The 21,946-nt window shown below is 39.5% G+C and overlaps 1 long non-coding RNA gene across 1 annotated transcript in view; it reads left to right on the top strand.

Annotated features, from left to right (window-relative positions):
- The window catches only part of LOC105465176 (uncharacterized), a 30,182-nt gene extending 8,737 nt beyond the window's left edge, over positions 1–21,445 (top strand). The window contains exon 3 of the long non-coding RNA XR_977359.1: positions 20,902–21,445. This is a non-coding gene — a long non-coding RNA (uncharacterized lncRNA). The remainder of the gene's footprint in view (positions 1–20,901) is intronic.
- Positions 21,446–21,946: the final 501 nt, after the last annotated feature.

Here is a 21,946-nt window from a genome sequence, read left to right as displayed (position 1 = left end):
CATTACCAGTTTGGTGTTTATTTTTTCTATTTTTTCTGATCTCATTCCATACATTTACAAATTTATATTTGTTTAAATGGGAATATGCTATGGTTTTATATTTTTTGAGATTTGACCATTTTTGTATAAGTGAAATTTGTACAACTTGTCATTTTCACTTAGTGTACGTCTGTGATATATTGCCATATGAGTTTAAATAAATATTCTTTTAAACTGCTGCATAGTATATTAATATGAATATGGACATATGATATACTATATAGTATCTAGTTTATCCATATGAATATGTTTTAATTCATTTAACAACTTCCTGTCTTTAGACTTCTTAACTTTCTGACCAATAAGTAGTTATGGACTACTGAATATTTGATTAAAAAAAACAAATTGTAACCAATGTTAATCATTCAGAATGGTGGTTAATATGTCAATTGAAATAACATAAGATTAAAGCAAATAATCCCTGCCCCCAGGTTATAAAATGGAACATTGCTAGCTTTTTAGAAATTTTCTTTGTTTCTTTCTGACATAATTCCCTCTACCCTTCAAACATAACTACATACTACTCTTCTGTGGTAATCATTTCTCTTGTTTACTTTATACTGTTACCACTAATGCACATCAGTAAATTGCATTGCATTTCCTTCTCTTTTTGAACTTAATACAAATGGAATGACACTGTAAATATTGTTTTGTCACTTGCTTCTTTTTCTCATTTCTGTTTGTGAAATTCATTGACATGTATTATTGATATGTACTTAATTTTATTGTGGTATATTATTCTACTTTAAATATGCTACACTTTATTTTTTCCATTCTACTGTTGATGTACATTTGGGATGTGTCCAATTTTAGGCAATGTTCCTATGAACGACTGGTACAAACCTTCCAAGGCATGAGTTTCTCTGGTGTATGTATCTAGAATTGCTTGGTCCTAATGCATGCATGGGTGCTACATTTTTAGGCATGGTCAAATTTTTTCCAAAGGAGTTTTGCAAATATATACCTCCACAAACAGTGTTTGAACTTTGACATTGCATCCACATCCTCACCAGCACTTGGTATTGTAAAACGTAAAATTTTCTTTTTTTCTTTTTTTTTTTTTTTGAAACGGAGTCTCGCTTTGTCATCCAGGCTGGAGTGCAGTGGTGCGATCTCAGCTCATTGCAAGTTCCACCTCCCGGATTCACCCCATTCTCCTGCCTCAGCCTCCCGAGTAGCTGGGATTACAGGCGTCTGCCACCATGCCCGGCTAATTTTTTGTTTTTTTTTAGTAGAGACGGGGTTTTCCCATGTTGGCCAGGATGGTCTAGATCTCCTGACCTCGTGATCCACCCGCCTTGGGCTCTCAAAGTGCTGAGACTACAGGCGTGAGCCGCCGCGCCCAGCCAACATAATTTTTTCAAATCTCATACCAGTGTAGTAATTACTAAGTGTTCTTTTAATTTGCATTTCTTTGATTATTAGTAAGGTCAAGAACCTTCTTATGTTTATTGACTATTCAAATTTCCTTTTTATAATTAATTAAGTAATTAATTTTTATTTTTTTGAGACGGAGTCTCGCTCTGTTGCCCAGGCTGGAGTGCTGGAGTGCAGTGGCGTTATCTTGGCTCACTGCAACCTCTGCCTCCCAGGTTCAAGCGATTATCCTACCTCAGCCTCTCAAGTAGCTGGGACTACAGGTACACGCCACCATGCCCGGCTAACTTTTGTATTTTTAGTAGAAATGGGATTTCACTTTGGTGGCCAGGCTTGTCTTGAACTCCTGACCTTGTGATCCGCCCGCTCTTTGGCCTTCCAAAATTCTGGGATAACAGGTGTGAGCCACTGTGCTGGGCCTCAAATATTGTTTTTTAAAGTTGAGTCTTTTGTTCATTTCTTTTTCTTGCTTCTCCTTCTTTCTTCCTCTTTTTTTTCTTCATCTTTTTTTTTTTTAAGCAATTTGCAGAAATTATACTATAATCTGGATTGTCATTCTTCTTTAATTACTTGAGTTGCAAATATTTTCTATCAGTTGGAGGTTATCTTCCCACTATCTTTGTGGTGTCTTTTGATGAACAAAACTTCCTAATTTTAGTATAGTCTAATTTTTCATTTTATTTATTACAAAGTTTACTTTTTGTGTCTTATTTAAAAACTCTTATATACCAAGAAGATATTAACTAAAATATTTTATCTTTACTTTTCATATATAGGTGTTTAGGATTAAATAACTGGATTGATTACCTGTATATGTATATGTAGATAAAGGTAAATTTTAATTTTTCTCTAAAGAATACCTGATTCTGATAGCACAATTTTCTTTTGAAATTTTGTTATTTTTTTCACTGAACTACAATGCAACTCAATTATATATCAGTTGTCCTGGTATGTATTGTTGAGGTTCTGGGTTCTCTGTTTTGTTTGATTTTCTCTGTTTCTACCTTTTAGCCTATACCAGGCTGTTTTAATAATAGTAGCTTTATAATAATTTTTAATAATTAGTAGAACAAGGTCCCCTCTCCCCAGTTTTCTTCTTCATGCTTATCTTGGTCAAGAATAGCCAACACTTTAATAGTTTCACACGAATTTTAGAATCAGCTTTCAATTTCAAAGCACTCAAACATACACGTACATGCACATTTCTTTCCTCACTTCTCTCTTCACTCTCCCTGTGCCATTCACACACAACAAACTGTTGAGATTTTGGTATTTATTCTATTGAATATATAGATCAATTTAGGGAGAATGAACATCTTTATTACTGGAGTCTTTTAATCCCATATAGTCTACTTTGTATTTATTTACATTAAAAATCTTTAAAAGCAGTGTTATTTTTTCTGTAGAGTTTTTTTATTATTTTAGTAAATTTTTTCCTAGATAATCCATATTTTATAAATGGTGTTTTAAAAATGTCACCTTCTAGGTAACTGTTGCTAGTATATAAAAATGTAATGGTTTTTATATGTAATTTTATATCAAATATTCTTGGTAAACTTGATTCCTGTTATGTATCTGAACAAGTTTTATTTTTTCCAAATCTTTATCCTTTTTATTTCTTTGCAGTATTGTCTAGGATCTCCAGTATATTGTTGAATAAAATTAGTGATAGTGGATAATTTTGTCTTATTTGTAATCACAAAGGGAATACTTTAAATATTTTACTCTTAAAAATGGGACTTAATATATATTATATATATGATTATGTATTTTTAAAAAAATTATTTATTTTCCCCATAAGTTATTGGGGTACAGGTGGTATTTGGTTACATGAATAAATGCTTTGTGGTAATTTGTGAGATTTTGGTGCACCCATCACCTGAGCAGTATGCACTGCACCACATTTGTAGTCTTTTATCCCTCATCCCCCTCTCACGCTTCCCCCCAAGTCCCCAAAGTCCATTGTATCATTCTTATGCCTTTGCGTCCTCATAGCTTAGCTCCCACATATCAGTGAGAACATATGATGTTTGGTTTTTCATTCGTGAGTTACTTCACTTAGAATAATGGTCTGCAGTTTCATCCAGGTCACTGAAAATGCTGTTAATACATTCCTTTTTATGGCCGCATAGTATTCCATTATGTATCTATGTGTGTATATATATATAAATATGTAAATCACAGTTTATCCACTTGTTGGGCATTTGGGTTGGTTCCACGATTTTGCTATTGTGAATTGTGCCACTATAAACATAAGTATCCAAGTATCTTTTTCGAATAATGACTTCTTTTCCTTTGGGTAGATACCAGGTAGTGGGATTGCTGGATCAAATGGTAGTTCTACTTTTAATTCTTTAAGGAATCTCCACACTGTTTTCTATAGTGGCTGTACTAGTTTATATTCCCACCAGCAGTGTAGAAGTGTTCCCTCTTCACCACATTCATGCCAACATCTACTGTTTTTTTTTTTATTTTTTGATTGTGGCCATTCTTGCAGGAGTAAGGTGGTTTTGATTTGCATTTCCCAGATAATTAGTGATGTTGGGCATTTTTTCATGTTTGTTGGGCATTTGTATATCCTCCTTTGAGAATTGTCTATTCATGTCCTTAGCCCACTTTTTAATGGGTTTGTTTGTTTTTTTTTTTTTTTTTTGCTGATTTGTTTGAGTTTGTTGTAGATTCTGGGTATTAGTCCTTGGTCAGATGTGTAGATTGTGAAGATTTTCTCCCACTCTGTGGGTTGTCTGTTTACTCTGTTGACTGTTCCTTTTGCTGTTTAAAAGCTCTTTAGTTTAATTAGGTCCCAACTATTTTTCTTGGTTTTTGTTTCATTTGCTTTTGTGTTATTGGTCATGAAATCCTTGCCTAAAACAATATTTAGAAAGGTTTTTCCAATGTTATCTTCCAGAATTTTTATAGTTTCAGGTCTTAAGTTTAAGTGCTTAATCCATCTGGAGCTGATTTTTGTATAAGAGACGAGGATCCAGTTTCATTCTCCTACATGTGGCTAGCCAATTATCCCAGCACCATCTGTTGAAAAGGGTGTCCTTTCCCCACTTTATGTTTTTGTTTGATTTATTGAAGATCAGTTGGCTTTGGTTTATTTGGTTTATTTCTGGGTTCTCTATTCTGTTTCCTTAGTCTATATGCCTGTTTCTATACCAGTACCATGCTGTTTTGGTGGCTATGGCCTTATAGTATAGTTTGAAATCAGGTAGTGTGAAGCCACCAGATTTGTTCTTTTTGCTTAGTCTTGCTTTGGCTATACAGGCTCTTTTATGGTTGCATATGAATTTTAGAATTGTTTTTTTCTAATTCTGTGAAGAATGATGATGGTATTTTGATGGGTATTGCCTTGAATTTGTAGGTAGCTTTTGGCAGTATGGTCATTTTCACAGTATTGATTCTACCCATCCATGAGCATGGGATGTGTTTCCATTTGCTTGTGTTGTCTATGATTTCTTTCAGCTGTGTTTTATAGTTTTCCTTGTAGAGGTCTTTTGACTCCTTGGTTAGGTATATTTCTAAGTATTTTTGTTTGTTTGTTTTTTGCAGCTATTGTAAAAGGGGTTGAGTTCTTGATTTGATTCTCTGCTTGGTTGCTGCTGGTGTATAGAAGATGGGAAATTTGCTGAATTGTTTTATCAGTTTTAGGAGGTTTCTGGAGGATTTCTTAGGGTTTTCAAGGTAAATGATCATATCATCAGCAAACAGTGACAGTTTGACTTCCTCTTTGCTGATTTGGACGCCCTTTATTTCTTTTTCTTGTCTGATTGCTCTAGCTAGGACTTCTAGTACTATATTGAAGAGGAGTGGTGAGAGGGGGCATCCTTGTCTTGTTCCAATTCTCAGAGAGAATGCTTTCAACTTTTCCTCATTCAGTATTATGTTGGCTGTGGGTTTGTCTTAGATGACTTTTATTACATTAAGATATGTCCCTTGTATGCTGATTTTGCTGAGAGTTTTAATCATAAAAGGATGCTGTATTTTGTTGAATGTTTCTTCTGCATCTATTGAGATGATCATGTGATTTTTGTTTTTAGTTGTGTTTATGTGGTGTATCACATTTACTGACTTGTGTATGTTAAACCATCCCTGTATCCCTGATATGAAACCTACTTGATCATGGTGGATTATCTTTTTGATATGTTGTTAGATTCAGTTAGCTAGCAAGTATTTTGTTAAGGATTTTAGCATCAATGTTCATCAAGGATATTGAGCTATAGTTTTCTTTTTTGGTTATGTTCTTTCCTGGTTTTGTTATTAGGGTGATGCTGGCTTCATAAAATGAATTAGGGAGGGTTCCTTCTTTCTTTATCTTATGGAACAGTGTCAAAAGGATTAGTACCAATTCTTCTTTGCATGTCTGGTAGAATTCTGCTGTGAATCTGTCTGGTCCTGGACTTTTTTTTGTTGGTAATTTTTAAATTACCATTTCAATCTCTCTGCTTGTTATTGGTCTGCAGGGGGTGTCTAATTCTTCCTGATTTAAGCTAGGAGGGTTGTATTTTTCCACCTCTTCTAGGTTTTCTAGTTTATGTGTGTAAAGGTGTTCATAGTAGCTATGAATGATCTTTTGTATTTCAGTGTTGTCAGTTGTAATAACTCCTGTTTCGTTTCTTAGTGAGGTTATTTGGATTTTCTCTCTTCTTTTCTTGGTTATTCTTGCTAGTGGTCTATCAATTTTATTTATCTTTTCAAAGAACCAGCTTTTTGTTTCATTTATCTTTGTTTAAGTATTTTTTTTTTTTTTTATTTCATTTAGTTCTGCCCTGATCTTAGTAATTTCCTTCCTTCTGCTGGACTTGGGTTTGGTTTGTTCTTGTTTCTCCGGTTCCTTGAGGTATGACCTTAGAATGTCAATTTGTGATGTCTTTTTGATGTAGGTACTTAGGGCTGTGAACTTTCCTCTTAGCATCACCTTTGCTGTATCAAAGAGGTTTTGATAGGTTGTGTCATTATCATCATTCAGTTCGAAGAATTTTTAAATTTCTATCTTGATTTTGTTTTTGACCCATTGCTAATTCAAGAGCAGATTATTTAATTTCCATGTACTTGAAGAGCCTTTTTTTTGTCATATTACTAGGCTTGGCTTCCTTCTCATTTGGGTAGGCTCCGTCAGAGGGAAGGTCTAGGGTGAAGGCTGCTGTTCAGATTCTTTTGTCCCACAGGGTATTCCCTTGATGTATTACTCTCCCCCTTTTCCTGTGGATGTGGCTTCCTGTGAGCTGAACTGTGGTGATTGTTGTCTGTCTTCTGGGTCTAACCACCTAGCGAGTCTACCCAGCTCTGGCCTGGTACTGGGGGTTGTTTGCACAGAGTCCTGTGATGTGAACCGTCTATGGGTCTCTTAGCTGTGGATACTAGTGCCTGTTCTGGTGGAGATGGCAGGGGGTGTGCAATGGACTCAATGAGTGTTCTTAGCTTTGGTGGTTTAATGCTCTATTTTTATGCTGGTTGGCCTCCTGCCAGTAGGTGGAGCTTTCCAGAAAGCATCAGCTTTAGTAGTATAGAGAGGGACCGATGGTGGTTGGGGTCCTAGAACTCTGAAGATTATATGCCCTTTGTCTTCCGCTACCAGGGTAGATAGGGAAGGACCATCAGGTTGGGGCAGGGCTAGGCATTGAACTCAGATTCTCCTTGGACTTTGGGTGGATCTTGCTGTGGCTGCTGTGGGGGATGGGAGTGATGTTCCCAGGTCACTGGAGTTGTGTACATAGGAGGGTTATGGCTGTCTGCTGAGTCATGCAGTTTGTCAGGAAAATGGGGGAAAGCTGGCAGTCACAGGCCTCACCCAGCTCACATGCAAAATGAAGGGGTGGTCTCACTCCCACTGTGCTCCCCCCAACAGTCCCCATCTGTTTCCAGGCAGAGGGCATGATGGAGGGCGTGACGGGGTTGAAAACCTGCCCTAGGCTTTCCACCTCCCAGCTACCAGAGAAAAGGGCTTGGTTCTTCCCCTGCCTGTGGAGTCCGCATGCCAGATTTGCGCCCTCCCCTGAGTTCTGGCCAGGAGGCTTCTTGCCCTATTCAAATTGTTAGAGAGTTCAGTTAGAGATTTCCTTCTCCCTGTGGAGTTGTAACCCCTGCTCCTCTTTCAATGGAACCCTGCGGTGTTAGGCAGGAATAGCCAGCTAGGCGACCCAGCGAGCGCCCACAGCCTTTCTGCTGCTTCCTCTATCCCTGTATTTCACTCGACTCTAAATTGGCTCAGCTTCAGGTAAGGTTGGAAACTTCTCCCACAAACAGACCTTCAACTTCTCCAGTGTGTGTTTGGGAGATGAAGGTCTCCCTTTCCCACCTCTGCAGTTGGGGCACTCACAGTATTTGGGGTGTTTCCTGGGTCCTGCAGGGGCAGTCTGCTTCCTTCAGAGGGTCTGTGGGTCCTCTCGGGATTGCTGGTTTGTTCTTGCAGTCCATCTGGAGTTAAAATTCACACTGCGAGCTTCCGTAAACTGTTCTGTCTGGAGCTGCAATGTAGTCCTGCCTCCCATCTGCCATGATGATCTCTCTCTCTGTTATGTATTTTTGAAATTATTACTTTAAAAATTAGTTAAGAATGTTCCCTTTTCCTATTTTTCCTAATAGTTTTTACTTTAAATTATTAAAGGATTAAAACGCTATCAAATGCTTTTTAATGCAGTTACTGTGATAATCACATGATTTTTCTCTTTTGCTCTCTTAATGTGTTGGATTATGTTAACTAATATTTTTAGTGTTAAACCAAACTTAATCATGATGTATTATTCTTTTTATACACTGTTTTATTTTGTTTTCCAAAACTATGCTTAGTAATGCATGCAGTACTCTTTCCTTGAATGGTCCTTTTATATTTTGATATCAAAGTTAAGTTAGACTCATGCTCAGGATGTAGAAAAAGTTAGGAAGCATATGAAAAAGCAAGAAAAAAAATACAGCTTCAAAGACAAAGCAATCATCAGATCAGAATAAAATATGGCACAAATGTTGGAATTACCTGACAGGGATTTAAAATAAGTATAACTAATACTTTAAAGGATCTAATGGAAAAAGCAAACAACATGCAAGAGCAGACAGATAATCTCAGTAGGGAAATGAAAACGACAAAAATCATCACATGGAAATACTAGAAGTAAAAAACACAATAAAAGAGATGAAGAATGCCTTTGTCAGGCTCATCAATAGACTTGACACATCTGAGGAAAAAAAACAGTGAATTTAAAACTAGATCTACAGAAATTATTCAGACTAAAATACGAAAAGAGAAAAATGAAAACGAAACAAAAGCATCAGAACAGACTATTCAAGAATTCTGTGACAATATCAAACATTTAAACATATGTATATCTGGAATTCTAGAATGGGGGAGAGGAGGAGGAAAAAGAAGAAGGAGGAGGAGAAAGAGGAAAAAGAAAAATTGGAAGAGGAGGAAGAAGAAGGAGGAGGAGGAAGAAGAAGAGAAGGAAGAAGGAGGAGGAGGAAGAGCAGGAAGAGGAGAAGTGAAAAAAATGGGGAAGGGGAAGAATAAGAGAAGAGGAAGAAGAAGGAAGAAGAAGAAGAAGGAGGAGGAAGAGGAGGAGGAAAAAGGAGAAAAAGGAAGAAGAAGGAAGACGAGGAGGAGAAGAAGGAAAAGGAAGAAGGAGGAGGAAGAAGAAAGGGAAGAGGAGGAGGAGGAGGAGGAGGAGGAGGAAAAAAAAACAAACCCAAAGCCGAATAACTTGAAGTCTGATGTTCGAGGGCAGGAAGCATCCAACATGGAAGAAAGATGTAGGTCAGAAGACCAAGCCAGTCTAGTCTTTCCGTGTTCTTCTGTCTGCTTTTATTCTGACCATGCTGGCAGCTGATTAGATGGTGCCCACCCAGACTGAGGGTGGGTCTGTCTTTCCTGGTCCTGACTCAAATGTTAATCTCCTTTGGCAACACCCTCACACACACACCCAGGAACAATGCTTTGCATCCTTCAAGCCAATCAAATTGACACTCAATATTCACCATCACGTGGAAAGTCTTGATTTTTCAGAAAATTTTTGATGACTTGGAGTTCCTTTTTATTCTTCCTATATATAGTGTCATCTTGATTACACTTATTACATGAACAAACCTCGACAAACCCTAGTTTGTAGCTGGCTGGCACCTCTTGACTTTCAGAGTGAATGACTATTTCATCACTGTTATATAGGGCATAGGTTTCAAACCAAAATGTTTAAATGATGGGTCAGTGAATGTACATGATGGAAGCATGCAGTGAGTATAACAGACTTGATATTCTCTTGGTGTATATCCCCACTTTTCATAGTGACACAAATAACAGAGGAATAGTTCTCTATTACAAGAAAAACAGCAGCAGAAGCATGATGGTAAATGGCAGCTGGCATTGGGTCTCAGTGTCAGGGAATCAATATGGAATGGTGGCAACTGGCAAACTGGAAAGCACATGCCTTGTCTAAAGGGAGCAATTGTTATTAGGCAAGCTGATTGTTGCCAGGTGAATGGATAAGCCTGTTTAATAGACAGATCTAGTTTTCAGGAGATGTCTGGAAATCAGGGTATATATGTGAAATCTCTCATTTTGAATATGCTATCAACTAACATATTTTTTTTTTTTTGAAAGAACAGTTGAGGCAGGAGAACATAGGTGGACCAAATAAGAACTTTGTGTTTGCTAGTTTTCCTGCAAGCAGAGTTATTCTCATGCAGACCTTTTGAAATGGAATCATATAATCAACATACAACTGAAAAGATCAAGGCTTAGTTTAGCAGAAAGTTGAATGACACATTATTAATCATATGATATTTGTTGTTTGAATTAAAAATGCTTATATGCTCTCCTCCCAGCATTTATTTCAATTAGTGACTGATTTGGTTCAGAAAGTTGAATTTCAGTTTCTTCTTCAGGAAAAAGTGAAAATTATTAGAAGTAATAGGTTTAGGGAAGAGACTAAGTCCCATTTGGACATCATAAGGTGGAAACAACCTTATTTTCATTTAGGTAAGCAAAACTTTGGTTTTCTTTAAGCAACATAACAAGAGAGGTTGTCATTTTCCAAGTGTGAAATATTAACCTGACAGGGCTAGGGGACAAATATCAAAGTTAACACATGGGTTACATTTGCATGTTTTCTTTCATCACTGTCCTGAGAAACTGTAAGTGATTTTCAGCTATATGTTAAAGCCTGTCTGTGTATGTAAGAGCAAGACTTCAGCAAGTTTGTTAAGTGCCTCCTTCAGTTTTGTTCCAGAATAGTGGGAACTGTTTGCAGAAGGTATGAAACCATGAGAACTCTCTCAATCCTTTTGTGTAAATGTTTTGATTAATACATTGTACAGGATCTAGTATACTGAGAATAGGAAGTAACTCATTCTTAGCTCTATAATATATATATATATATTTTTTAGATGGAGTCTTGCTCTGTTGCTCAGGCTGGAGTGCAGTGGCATGATCTTGGCCCACTGCAACCTCTGCCTCCTGGGTTCAAGTAATTCTCCTGCCTCAGCCTCCCGAGTAGCTGGGATTACAGGTGCATGCCACTGCACCCAGCTAATTTTTATATTTTTAGTAGAGATGGGGTTTTACCATATTGGCCAGGCTGGTCTCGAAAACCTGACCTTGTGATCCACCTGCCTTGCCCTCCCAAAGTGCTGGGATTACAGGTGTGAGCCACTGCACTCGGCCAAAATTTTTTTTTAACTAAAAGTGTGTGTGTGCATGTGTGCGCGCACATGCACGTGCGCATGAGGGTAGAGATAGGAGAAAAGGAAGACTGCGATGTAGTATTTAATGTATTTTTATATTTAAAATGGGTTTTTGTAGACAACATATAGTTGTGTCTTATTGTGTATCCATCTGACAATCTCTGACTTTTCATTATGTTTAGATCATTTATATTTTTTTTTTTTTTTTTTTTTTTTTGAGACGGAGTCTCGCTCTGTCGCCCAGGCTGGAGTGCAGTGGCTGGATCTCAGCTCACTGCAAGCTCCGCCTCCCGGGTTCACGCCATTCTCCTGCCTCAGCCTCCCGAGTAGCTGGGACTACAGGTGCCCACAACCGCGCCCGGCTAATTTTTTGTATTTTTAGTAGAGACGGGGTTTCACCGTGGTCTCGATCTCCTGACCTTGTGATCCGCCCGCCTCGGCCTCCCAAAGTGCTGGGATTATAGGCGTGAGCCACCGCGCCTGGCCTAGATCATTTATATTTAAAGTGATTAGTGACACAATTGGATTAATATCTACTTTATTTTTTTTTTAATTTTTTTTTTTTTGTTGAGACAGAGTCTTGCTTTGTCGCCCAGCCTGGAGTGCAGTGGCCGGATCTCAGCTCACTGCAAGCTCCGCCTCCCGGGTTCACGCCATTCTCCTGCCTCAGCCTCCTGAGTAGCTGGGACTACAGGCGCCCGCCACCTCGCCCGGCTAGGTTTTTGTATTTTTTAGTAGAGACGGGGTTTCACCGTGTTAGCCAGGATGGTCTCGATCTCCTGACCTTGTGATCCGCCCGTCTCGGCCTCCCAAAGTGCTGGGATTACAGGCTTGAGCCACCGCGCCCGGCCAATATCTACTTTATTTATAACTTTTCTTTTCATCACTTTTTCTTTTCCCCCATTTTTTGCTTTCTTTCATTTTAGTTGAAAATTTTATATAATTTTTTTCCTCTTTTTGCATACCAAGGATACTTTTAAAAGTGTGTTTTTACACTTGCCCTATATTTGCAATATAAACTTATTTACTAATTTAATTCCATTTTCAAATAACACTACCTCACTTCATGTGTAGTGCAGATATCTAATCATAACAGAGTATTTCCAATTCCTGGGATGTAGACTTTTTTATTTCATTTGTTCAACAAAATTAATGTAGGATAGATTCTATGTCAGGCACTGTGCTAGTTTTGAAGAGTACGTTGGTACGTTGTAACACTGTCACAGTCTGCCCTTGTGGAAACTGTTTTTCAGCGGGGAGACTGACATGAATGAATCTATCACACAGATACAGATTGATACATGCTGATCAGCTTTATTTAGTCCTAATGCAGGCTTGCCACTGAGGGCAGTTTAGAATCTCTTCTGGGAAACTTCTCATTTCACTGGCCTCATGTCTCTGTAGCCATTGGTTTTCCTGAAGATGACAGAGAAAAGCTAGATGATTTCTTGATCAAGAATTCTGAGAATCCTTATTTCTGAACTGAATCAGTTTTTGAAGGGCACAGGGAAGTATAAACTGTCTTTTCTTTTTTTTTTTTTTTTTTTTGAGACGGAGTCTTGCTCTGTCGCCTAGGCTGGAGAGCAGTGGCGCCATCTCGGCTCACTGCAACCTCTGCCTCCAGGATTCAAGCGATTCTCCTGCCTCAGCCTCCTGAGTAGCTGGGACTACAGGCACCTGCCACCAAGCCCAGCTAATTTTTTGTATTTTTAGTAGAGATGGAGTTTCACCATGTTAGCCAGAATGGTCTCGATCTCCTGACCTCATGATCCATCCGCCTTGGCCTCCCAAAAGTGCTGGGATTACAGTTGTGAGCCACCACACCCGGTCTATAATCTATCTTTTCTTTTGACAGTTTTATTCTCACTACCTGCCCCACTACCCCAATTCCCCCCAAATTGGATTACTCTAGAATGGTTCTTTTTCTTCTCTTCTCTCTCTTCTACTTTTCCTCAAATCTGTAATAACAAGTAGTGGCAGGAGGGTTGATGAGTTTCACATGGGAAATGGGTACATGGTTTGGGTCCTTCTTTTTTCCTTTCCCTAAAATGGACTTAAAGCTTATTTCAAATGAAATAATTTGCATAATTTTTATGGGGCATTTCTGAATTGGTAGCATGATAGAATAACCAGTTTCATGCAAATGGTAACTGTGAAACTGATTATTGCTGTGAAAAAAGTAATCTTTATTTTTCTATAACTCACTTTACCCTGACTTTGGGCTTCTATATATCATGCCTGATGCAGAAAGCTTAATCTTGTTGCCTTTTTCCTTCATCACCGAACTTGGATTGTCATTCTTTATTGCCTTCTTTCCTCAGCATTGATGGTAAGTTGTATGTGGGCAGCTGACACTCTGAGATTGTTAGAAAAAAAATGTTTTTATTTATTTATTTATATATTTTTAACTCATCCATTTTGTTACTATTCTGTTACCTTTGAAATGTCACGTATCCCTTTTGACCCTTGGGCATGTCATCCATCCACTCTGGCACATATCCCATCCAAGATGGCACTTTCTTGGATCTGGTCTTTGCTGTCTGTCACCACGGCACCCATCAGAGGGGTCTCCTTTTTGTATCCATCACCATGTCTGCTGTTCATTCTCCAGACTGAGAGGGAGAGGTGAAAGGAGTGCAGGGGAACCGAAACACGCTGACCAGCACTTCACAGGAGCATCATCAGGGTAACATCTGGCTCATCTCTAATGGTCTATAGAGTTTTTCGAAAAAGGCATTGGCTTTATGGGTTAGGGCTATTTATGTTCAAATGATTTTTTTTTTTTGACCATGGTGAATTATTTATCTTCTTGAACATTAGTTTCTCTATCTATAAAATGAATGTAATAAGATCTACTTCAGTGAATAACTGTAAGTTTAAATGAGATGCTATTTGTAAATTACGTGATATACTTCCTGGTCCATAATAGACTTATGTTCAACTTCTACCCTCTAACAATGATCTGTAGGGTCTTAAGCAACTTCTTTTCTCTGGTTTTGAATTTCTTCCTTGACAAAATTAGGTCTATGGTAAAGGTCGGAAGGAAGGGTGGGAGTGATGAAAAAGAGGAAGCCATTAAACCAAGTAACATTTAAGGTTCTTTCCATTTTTAAAGTTCTATGATTCTTAGTTGAGGGGACAGAGGGAGTCTGTTTTATTAAAAGAAGTAGCCAGCCCCCTGGAACATAGAGCCAGCCTTGCCATGTACTTCTGTGTGATTCCCTGGCTCTGGGACTTCAGCAAAGGCCTTGGCCATGTTCTGGAGCTACAGAGTTTCCTTGGCTGTAGCTGGTCACTCACAGCATTGGGTGCACAGAGAAATGATGACTCTACAAATGAATAAAAACAAAGATGCTATTTGTTTTTTAGAGGTTCCTAGGCTATCTTCCTTCTTACTTCCTCCCTCAAACAGAACTTTGAGAGCATCAGGCATTAAGACATTACTACCAGCCAGGCATGGTGGCTCACACCTGTAATCCCAGCACATTGGGAGGACAATGCAGGATTGCTTGACACCAAGAGTTCAAGACTAGTCTGGGCAACATAATGAGACTCCATCTCTACAAAAAATTGAAAAAATTAACCAGGCATGGTGGCCCATGCCTATAGTCTCAGCTACTTGGGATGCTGAGGCAGGAGGATTGCCTGAGCCCAGGAAGTGGAGGCTGCAGGGAGTCATGATCATGCCGCTGCACTCTACCCTGGGGGACAGTGAAATCCTGTCTCAAAAAAAAAAATCTACTGCTATTCAGCTACCACTTGCTGCTAATTTTCCGTGAGTCTCCTTTGTGTCACTTGTGTTCAACTTATGGCAATGTTTTCTGAGAAACACAACACTGTGACTGAGCTGAGCATGGGGGCTTGCCAGGTAATAGTTAGCCTGACTTGGGTGGAACAGAGCCAGGCAGAGCCTGAATCATGCCCCTGACATTTGCTGGCTCTGTGACTTTGGAAAAACTTCTTATCCTCCCTGATACTTAGTTTCCTCATCTACAAAATGGAGATGTTGGGTACCATGTACGATCAAGCTCAATAGTAGCACAGAGAGTTGTAGTGAGGACCAGTGAGATAATGCCTGGGGCATTGTAAACCTGAGTCCTAATTCTCATCCAGGAGAAGACTGCCCTGGTGGCGGTTGCAGCTCTGTCACTTGTAGATGGGCTCTGGAGCAGGGAGTGGTTTCTGAGATGTGCCCCCTTTCCTGTGGTCCTCACCGCTGTCCTGAGGCTTGCTGTTCCTGGGTTGCACTGAAGGATTACAGCTTTGGGTTCCCTTCTTCCTGACTCACAGGGCCTGGGCAGGCCCCTTCATTATGTGATTTGTAGTCATCATGATCATCTTACTCGTGAAAAAGAAGCATGCTTTAAAACCATCTGGGGCCCTGTTGAATGAGTAAATACTTTCTTCACCAGGGATTTCTAACCTGGCATCCAAGGACTTTGGGCTGCAAGTCTGTGACTCCATGAAGTGGTCAGTCAAATTTTGATGTCAAAGACCATTTTTTCTGAGGAGAGGTCAATGTTTCCCACAGTTTCTCAAAGGCAGCTGTGTCTCCGAAAAGGCTGCAGGCCACTGTTTTCCCAGCACAGTATGCTTTGTTGATAGTAAAAGTGCATTTGACATGTTAAAAATCACACCTTGTGGGATGAGCAGAACTCTAAGAGGATCCTGGTGGTGAGGCCTAGAAACCAGGAGATGTGAGAGGAAGGCTATTCAATGGCCCAAGTGTGAGTGACTGGCCTCTGTCATCCTCCAGAGTGACTGGAAGGCCATTCTTTCACTGAAGATCAATTGAAGTCCACATGCTCCAAATGCAAATTATTTGGTGGTGACCTCCTAGGACAGCATGGAAAAGATAATTATTTTTTGGACTTAAAACTACAAGGGAGCTTAAAAATTACCTAGTGTATGACACAAAGGAGACCTCAAGAGGCTAAGTGACTTGCCAACAAGCCAATGGCAACCTATGGCTTGAGTTGTACTCTCCTGACCTCCCCTTTCCGTCTTCCTTTTCTGAGAAAATTCTTGTAATTATTAGCTCCTGCAGACTCACAGATCATAAGTAGTTGGCTATTAGGGAAAATGCACAGAAGTCTTCAAGAAACCATAGGAAAACTGTAGAGATCATCTGGTAGCAGAAGGCTGAAGCAGGAGGACCGCCTGAGCCCAGAATGGGGAGGCCGCAGTGAGCCACGATTGTACCGCTGCACTCCAGTTTGGGTGACAGAGTGAGACCCTGTCTGAAAAAACAAACAACAACAACAACAACAAACACACAGAAAACTTATGGCAATTGAATTCTGGCAATTGAAGCTGCCAGAATTTAGAATATCTCCTGTTTTCCCTGTGATTAGACTTCCTAACCTGGTTTAAACAGTTAACAATTCTGTGACAAAAAATTTATTTTTTTCTGACTATAAAAACAAGGTGGGAATATATAATAACAGGAAATTTTAAAAAGATGAAAGAAATCATTTGTAACCTCATAACCTTCATAACTAAGGGGTAACCCCTCATCGTGACTTGGAATGTTAACTTTTGATTTTCTCTTTATGTGTGTGTCTCTCTCTCTTCCTGTAGCTCTTTCTCTGATGTAGATTTTGATCATCCTGTGTCAAGTGCACTGCATCCTGCTTTTTTTCATTTATCATTATATCATCAAATATCTTCCATGCCATTAAAGAAACTTTAAAAAATATCACATGTAATGGTCACTGGGAGGCCATTGCATGACTTGACTTTGATCCCAGCTTAATTTAAACTTGACCCTGTGCCTGGGCATGTGTATCCATGGATATTGATATTCTAAATAGTGCTGTGATGAACATCTCTACCATAAATCCTTGTTCATACCTCTTATGACTTCCTTGGGGGCAGATAACTGGAAGTTGAGCTACTTGGGCAAGAGGCATGACCTTTTCCAAATCTCTTGATATCTACTGTCAAATTCAGAGACACTTTAAATGTGGAGAAAAGGTCAATGGAAAATGCTCTCCTCACACTTCTTTTACGAGACCGATTTACTGAACTTGCTGACCCAAACCAAATTTTCTTTCCCTAACTTTAACATATCTGAAACTTGATAATTATTAAAAAGAATCCTATGTATATGGTAGATGCTCAATGAGGTGATTTCCTATACATTCATAAGGCAATTACTGAGCACTTACTGTGCTGAACAATGAGGGCAGTTGAGGATAAACAGATGATGAGAAAAAGCAACTCCCTAAATGATGATGTGTTTGAATGCTATTGCTGACTGAGTGGAAACTTTGGCTTCTAGGCACCATCTATGCCTTAAGTGAGGTTTCAGAGGCTGTTAGGATTAGTTATTGTATTTATTTACACAGTTTATTTCTTTGAGTATTTTCCTGACCCTCCCTCAATTCTGAAGAAGTTATGTATGATCTCTCTCTCCCTCCTTCCATATGCTTTCCCCTGCTTGCTGGGAACAGTATGGAAATACTTAGTTTACTGAGTGGTATTTGGGAAAAAAAATATGTATACACACACACACACACACACATATATATATACACACACACACACACACACACGTATATATATATATATAATAATTTGCCCTTTTTTCCAGAAAGACAAAATGCTTACCCTTTCTCCTGTCTCTGTCTGCTTTTACCAAGGGCACTGAAGTTTTAGAAGGGTGCAGCAATTCATTTGTTCCCTACAGTAAGTCAGGGAGCATTTAGGAAATAGTCCTTTCCTCCCATTATGCACTCTACTCTCTCCTTCCCATTTCGTTTTCCTTCCTGCCTAATGGTACTTATATTATTTGGATGGAAAGGGGGCAATTACCCACATAAACATGACCACTATAGCGATAAAAGTCGTCTATAATGTGATAATGGGTGAACAACAAACTGAACTTCTTTCCAATAACACCAGCCACAATCTATGTTTAATAAGGTTAATGTCTTCATACTGCTATTGGCTGAGGCTAAGAATGCCAAGGACAAAAGAAAGACCAGCCGGAACCATGATTTTCAGAAATGACTGAACCTGATTAGCATGCAAGCCCAGGGAAATGGGAAAGCAGGTGATGTTTGGATGAAGCCAACCTCATTTTTTGAGCTTAGGCTTCCAGTCCAATCTGGGAAGCCCCATGTCTACTGAAGAAAGGTGTAGGCTTTTGTTTATTTTTTTTTATATTTTTAGTTTGCTTGTCTAAGAAGAAAGCGAGCATGTGCCTTTAATTACTTTATCTTTATGTGTATCCCTTTGCTAGAATCCAGTTTTACTGAACATTTAGAATGTCTTTGCTCTAAAAGCAAAAACTTGTTTGAATAAGGACTAATTTTTCAACATGTAGACAAATATTTGAATAACTGGTGGAAATAATAAATTACTAGCAGAAAGTGACTTCATTGCTCTTTAAAGCAAAAAAGCACCCTTGGGAATTTCAAAGAAATGACTCCATTTTCATATCACTCCCTGTGGTAGCCATTTGATCTTGCTCTGGGGTAGACTGGGATGCAAGTTTATTTTTAATAAGAGGGCACCTACACATTTTCTCTGGGAAAACAAGCAGAGGAATGGATATTGGGTGAAATCAACCAAGATCTCTAAAAGTAATGATTATGTTTTAGTTATTTTCTTCAAGCAAAACTTGCTTGTAGGCACTGCCTTGAAGCAGTGTTGTTCTTTCCAAGAAGTTTAACGAGTGCTCATTATTTTGGCCATTTGCACTTTCCTGTTTCTCAGATTCCAACTGCATAATCCAATTACAGTTTGTGGATCTGGTTGGAAACTGGGTCAACAGGGGAATTCAGATTTTGAGCCATGTCAGTTTTGGGGAGAGAGAACTATTGTTGGATCCAGAATGGTGTTAAGAAGCAAGCCTTTGACAGAGTCAGGCCATCTGGTTTAATCTTGGTCTAGTTCATCCCAGTTTCGGGTTCTAGGACAGCAACTTAGCCATTCTTTGCATAAGCTCTCTGGGTCTCAGCCCTTCATTTATATGAATGTCTGCCTCATAGGGTAAAGAAGGGATTTGAATGAAACCATGCACATGAGGTGCTTGGCATATGGCAACTGATGAATCTGTGTTACCTGATACTATTACACTGAAAACACAAAAATGGTAATTTTCTTGTTTCAGGATTGGCAGAATAGCACTCAGTAGATAAAACCAATACATTTGCAATCCACATGTGGCTTTTTCTCTAACCTCACACACATGCAAACCACTCCTCACACATATCACTGAATTTTCTTTCTCTGGTACACAGACGTTTTTACATGTAGCCTCTAGAGTAGGTTAAAAAGTTTATATTCTCTTTTAAGATGTTTTCCTTTTATCTGCCCAGTGATAATCATTTCCTGTACTCTATCTACGACATCATTTTCAAAATATGTTAGTGGCTGGTTTTTCTGGCATCAAGCCGATATTGCTGGCCTGAAGTTTCTGGAATCAAAACGTGGATTTCACAAAGTCTTGCTGAAGGTTGGGCATGAGATGTGTACACAAAATATAAAGTACGCAAAGCTGAGCATCCTAAAACACATACCACCTTGCCACTTGGATGAAGTCCAAGTTTTGTTGCATTTTCTTGCATTGAAGCCTTTTGGACTGGCGCCCAAACCCCGCATGTTTCTCTACCTGAGGTCTCTGGACGTCATCCCCTTTAGGCTTCATGAGTTCTTCCACGTGCCAGAAATAAATGCAAACTTTTGCTTGTTTGGGCATTTTTCTATGAGGACTTGTTAGATTTCGTTAGATTTTCAACATGGGCTTTGACCTAAAAAGGATAAACATCTTTGTCTTACCTGAACCTTCCTTCCACCCTTCTCATGCTGGCATCCCACTGCTGTCTGTAGCTACATGCTCGTCTCTACCCCAGGGTCTCTTCTCACAATATTTAACATATTCTGCTTTCCGACATGCCCACCACCCCCTGCTGCATCAGCATTTGATACCATCATTTGTTCTGTGACCACATCCACATTTTTTGGTTCATCCTCTTATTACCTGAACAATTTTTTAATCTAATATTTTTTCCTTCAAATCAACTATTCACTTCAATATGTTTAAAAAAGAAACTAGTGGATAGGTAACAAAAGATAAGTATGAAAGTTGGAGAAGACTATGGCCTCAGAGAAAAAATATTTCTATTGAAGCAGAAATAAAAGCCAAAGACTGGTGATGTCAGAGGAGAGGAGAGGATGTCAGAGGAGGGGAGACCCAGAGAGGATTGCGTGTGGCGCTGGTCATCTCTATTCTAGGGGATGAGAGCAAAAATCATCAAGAAAAAAGTGGGAACTGGGGATGGGCAGCAAATGAGGGAGTCTGGCTGACGTGTGGGAAAGGAGCTGGCACTCGTGTGGGAGAGAAAATGTATGTAGGGCAGGAGTGGGAAGGAGGGGAGCTGGGAGACAGGGTTCCAGAAATGGACACAAAGTGTTGGGTGAAAGATAGTGCCTAGGGTGAGGCTGTAAACGCAAAAGTTTTGGAAGCTGCAAAAAGATAGAGGCTGAAGAGGGCTAATGGGGGATGGGTGAATATGGAGGCGAAGGTGATACAGACTGGAGGCTAAGATTTTTAAAAGTGCATTTTATAGAGGAGAGTGTGGGGAGGGAGTGCAGAATGTCCCAGAATAGGGGTCTGGGGAGCTGGGAGAGACACTGTGAAATGGGCAGGGGCAGCATGTGTGTATGTATGTGTGTGTGTGTGTGTGTGTGTGTGTGCGCGCGTGCGCGTGCGTGTGATGGGGAGAGGGTATGAAGAAAAAATGGGAACCATTTTCTTAATGTTGAAAACTACTGCGTTACAGTCTGTTCTTAAATCTGGTACAGAAATCTGAAGACCCGACTTTACTATTGGCAAAGACAGATAAACACTCTACAAATAGTGCTTGAAAAATGCCACTGTTTGGTTCAGATGGTGAAGAGGAACTCAGGAAGCCCTGGCAGTCTCTAGGAGGCTAGGGCAGTGGTTCTCAAATGATAGGGTGTGCAGAAATTCCCTGGAGGACTTGTGACAAAAAAGATTGCTAGGCCTACTCCCAGGGTTTCTGATTCAGCAGGTCTGGGGATGGAGCTCCAGTATCTGCATCTCTAGCAAGTCCTCGGTGGTGCTGATGCTGCTGGCATGGACCAGTTTTGAGAACCATACTTGGAGAAACACTTGGTTAGGAAAACTATATCTGTTACAGATTGATCAAAAGGCTCTTAAGTTCCTTTTGTACAATAAATCACTGCAATATAAAATGAGGTAAATGAACATTCTCTTTGAACTCTAAACTTCTAGACCAATATAAAACATTCTAAATGTGAAATGGAAACATTTACAGTTGTTATTGATTCTCATCAATGCAATGGTCAATAAAGATAAGAATCATGTTTTCAGTCTCCACTCTTGATTTTCTGCTTTGGTATGGATTTTTAGTTTGTTTTCTTCTGATATGCTGTGATTTCAGATTTAGTTTATGGTGGTGGCCCCTTTATGGCATGAAGGAAGGGGGATGCAGGGGAAGGCCAGGGAGATTTATCTCCCTGAGCCTTGGATTCAGTACAATTTTATAAGGATGTGATATCCTTATATCTGTGATCCTCCCTTCTAGCCAGTCAAGGGCAGGATAGCCAGTGGTGAGGGAGAAGTCTGCAGATGTGAGCCAGGATGCTCTTTTGGCCTGATAGCCATACTGTGGGTGTCTGTAGAGCTCTCCTCTCTGCCTTCTGCTCACCGTGGTGGCTCCGGCCCTTCCTCTTGGTCTAGGCCTGAGTTTGGTGTGCTGGGAAGACACTTTGGGGGAAGGATAGGGCCTATTCCCAGAGCTTAACCAGAACAGATTTGACTGTGTCAGAAACCACTGCATCTCCTTGTGCACGTCTCATGATA

This window comes from Macaca nemestrina, chromosome 13 (genome assembly GCF_043159975.1).
Source record: "Macaca nemestrina isolate mMacNem1 chromosome 13, mMacNem.hap1, whole genome shotgun sequence".
NCBI lineage: Eukaryota > Metazoa > Chordata > Mammalia > Primates > Cercopithecidae > Macaca > Macaca nemestrina.
Note: the sequence above shows the minus strand (reverse complement) of the source record. Positions and strands in the feature narration are given on the sequence as shown.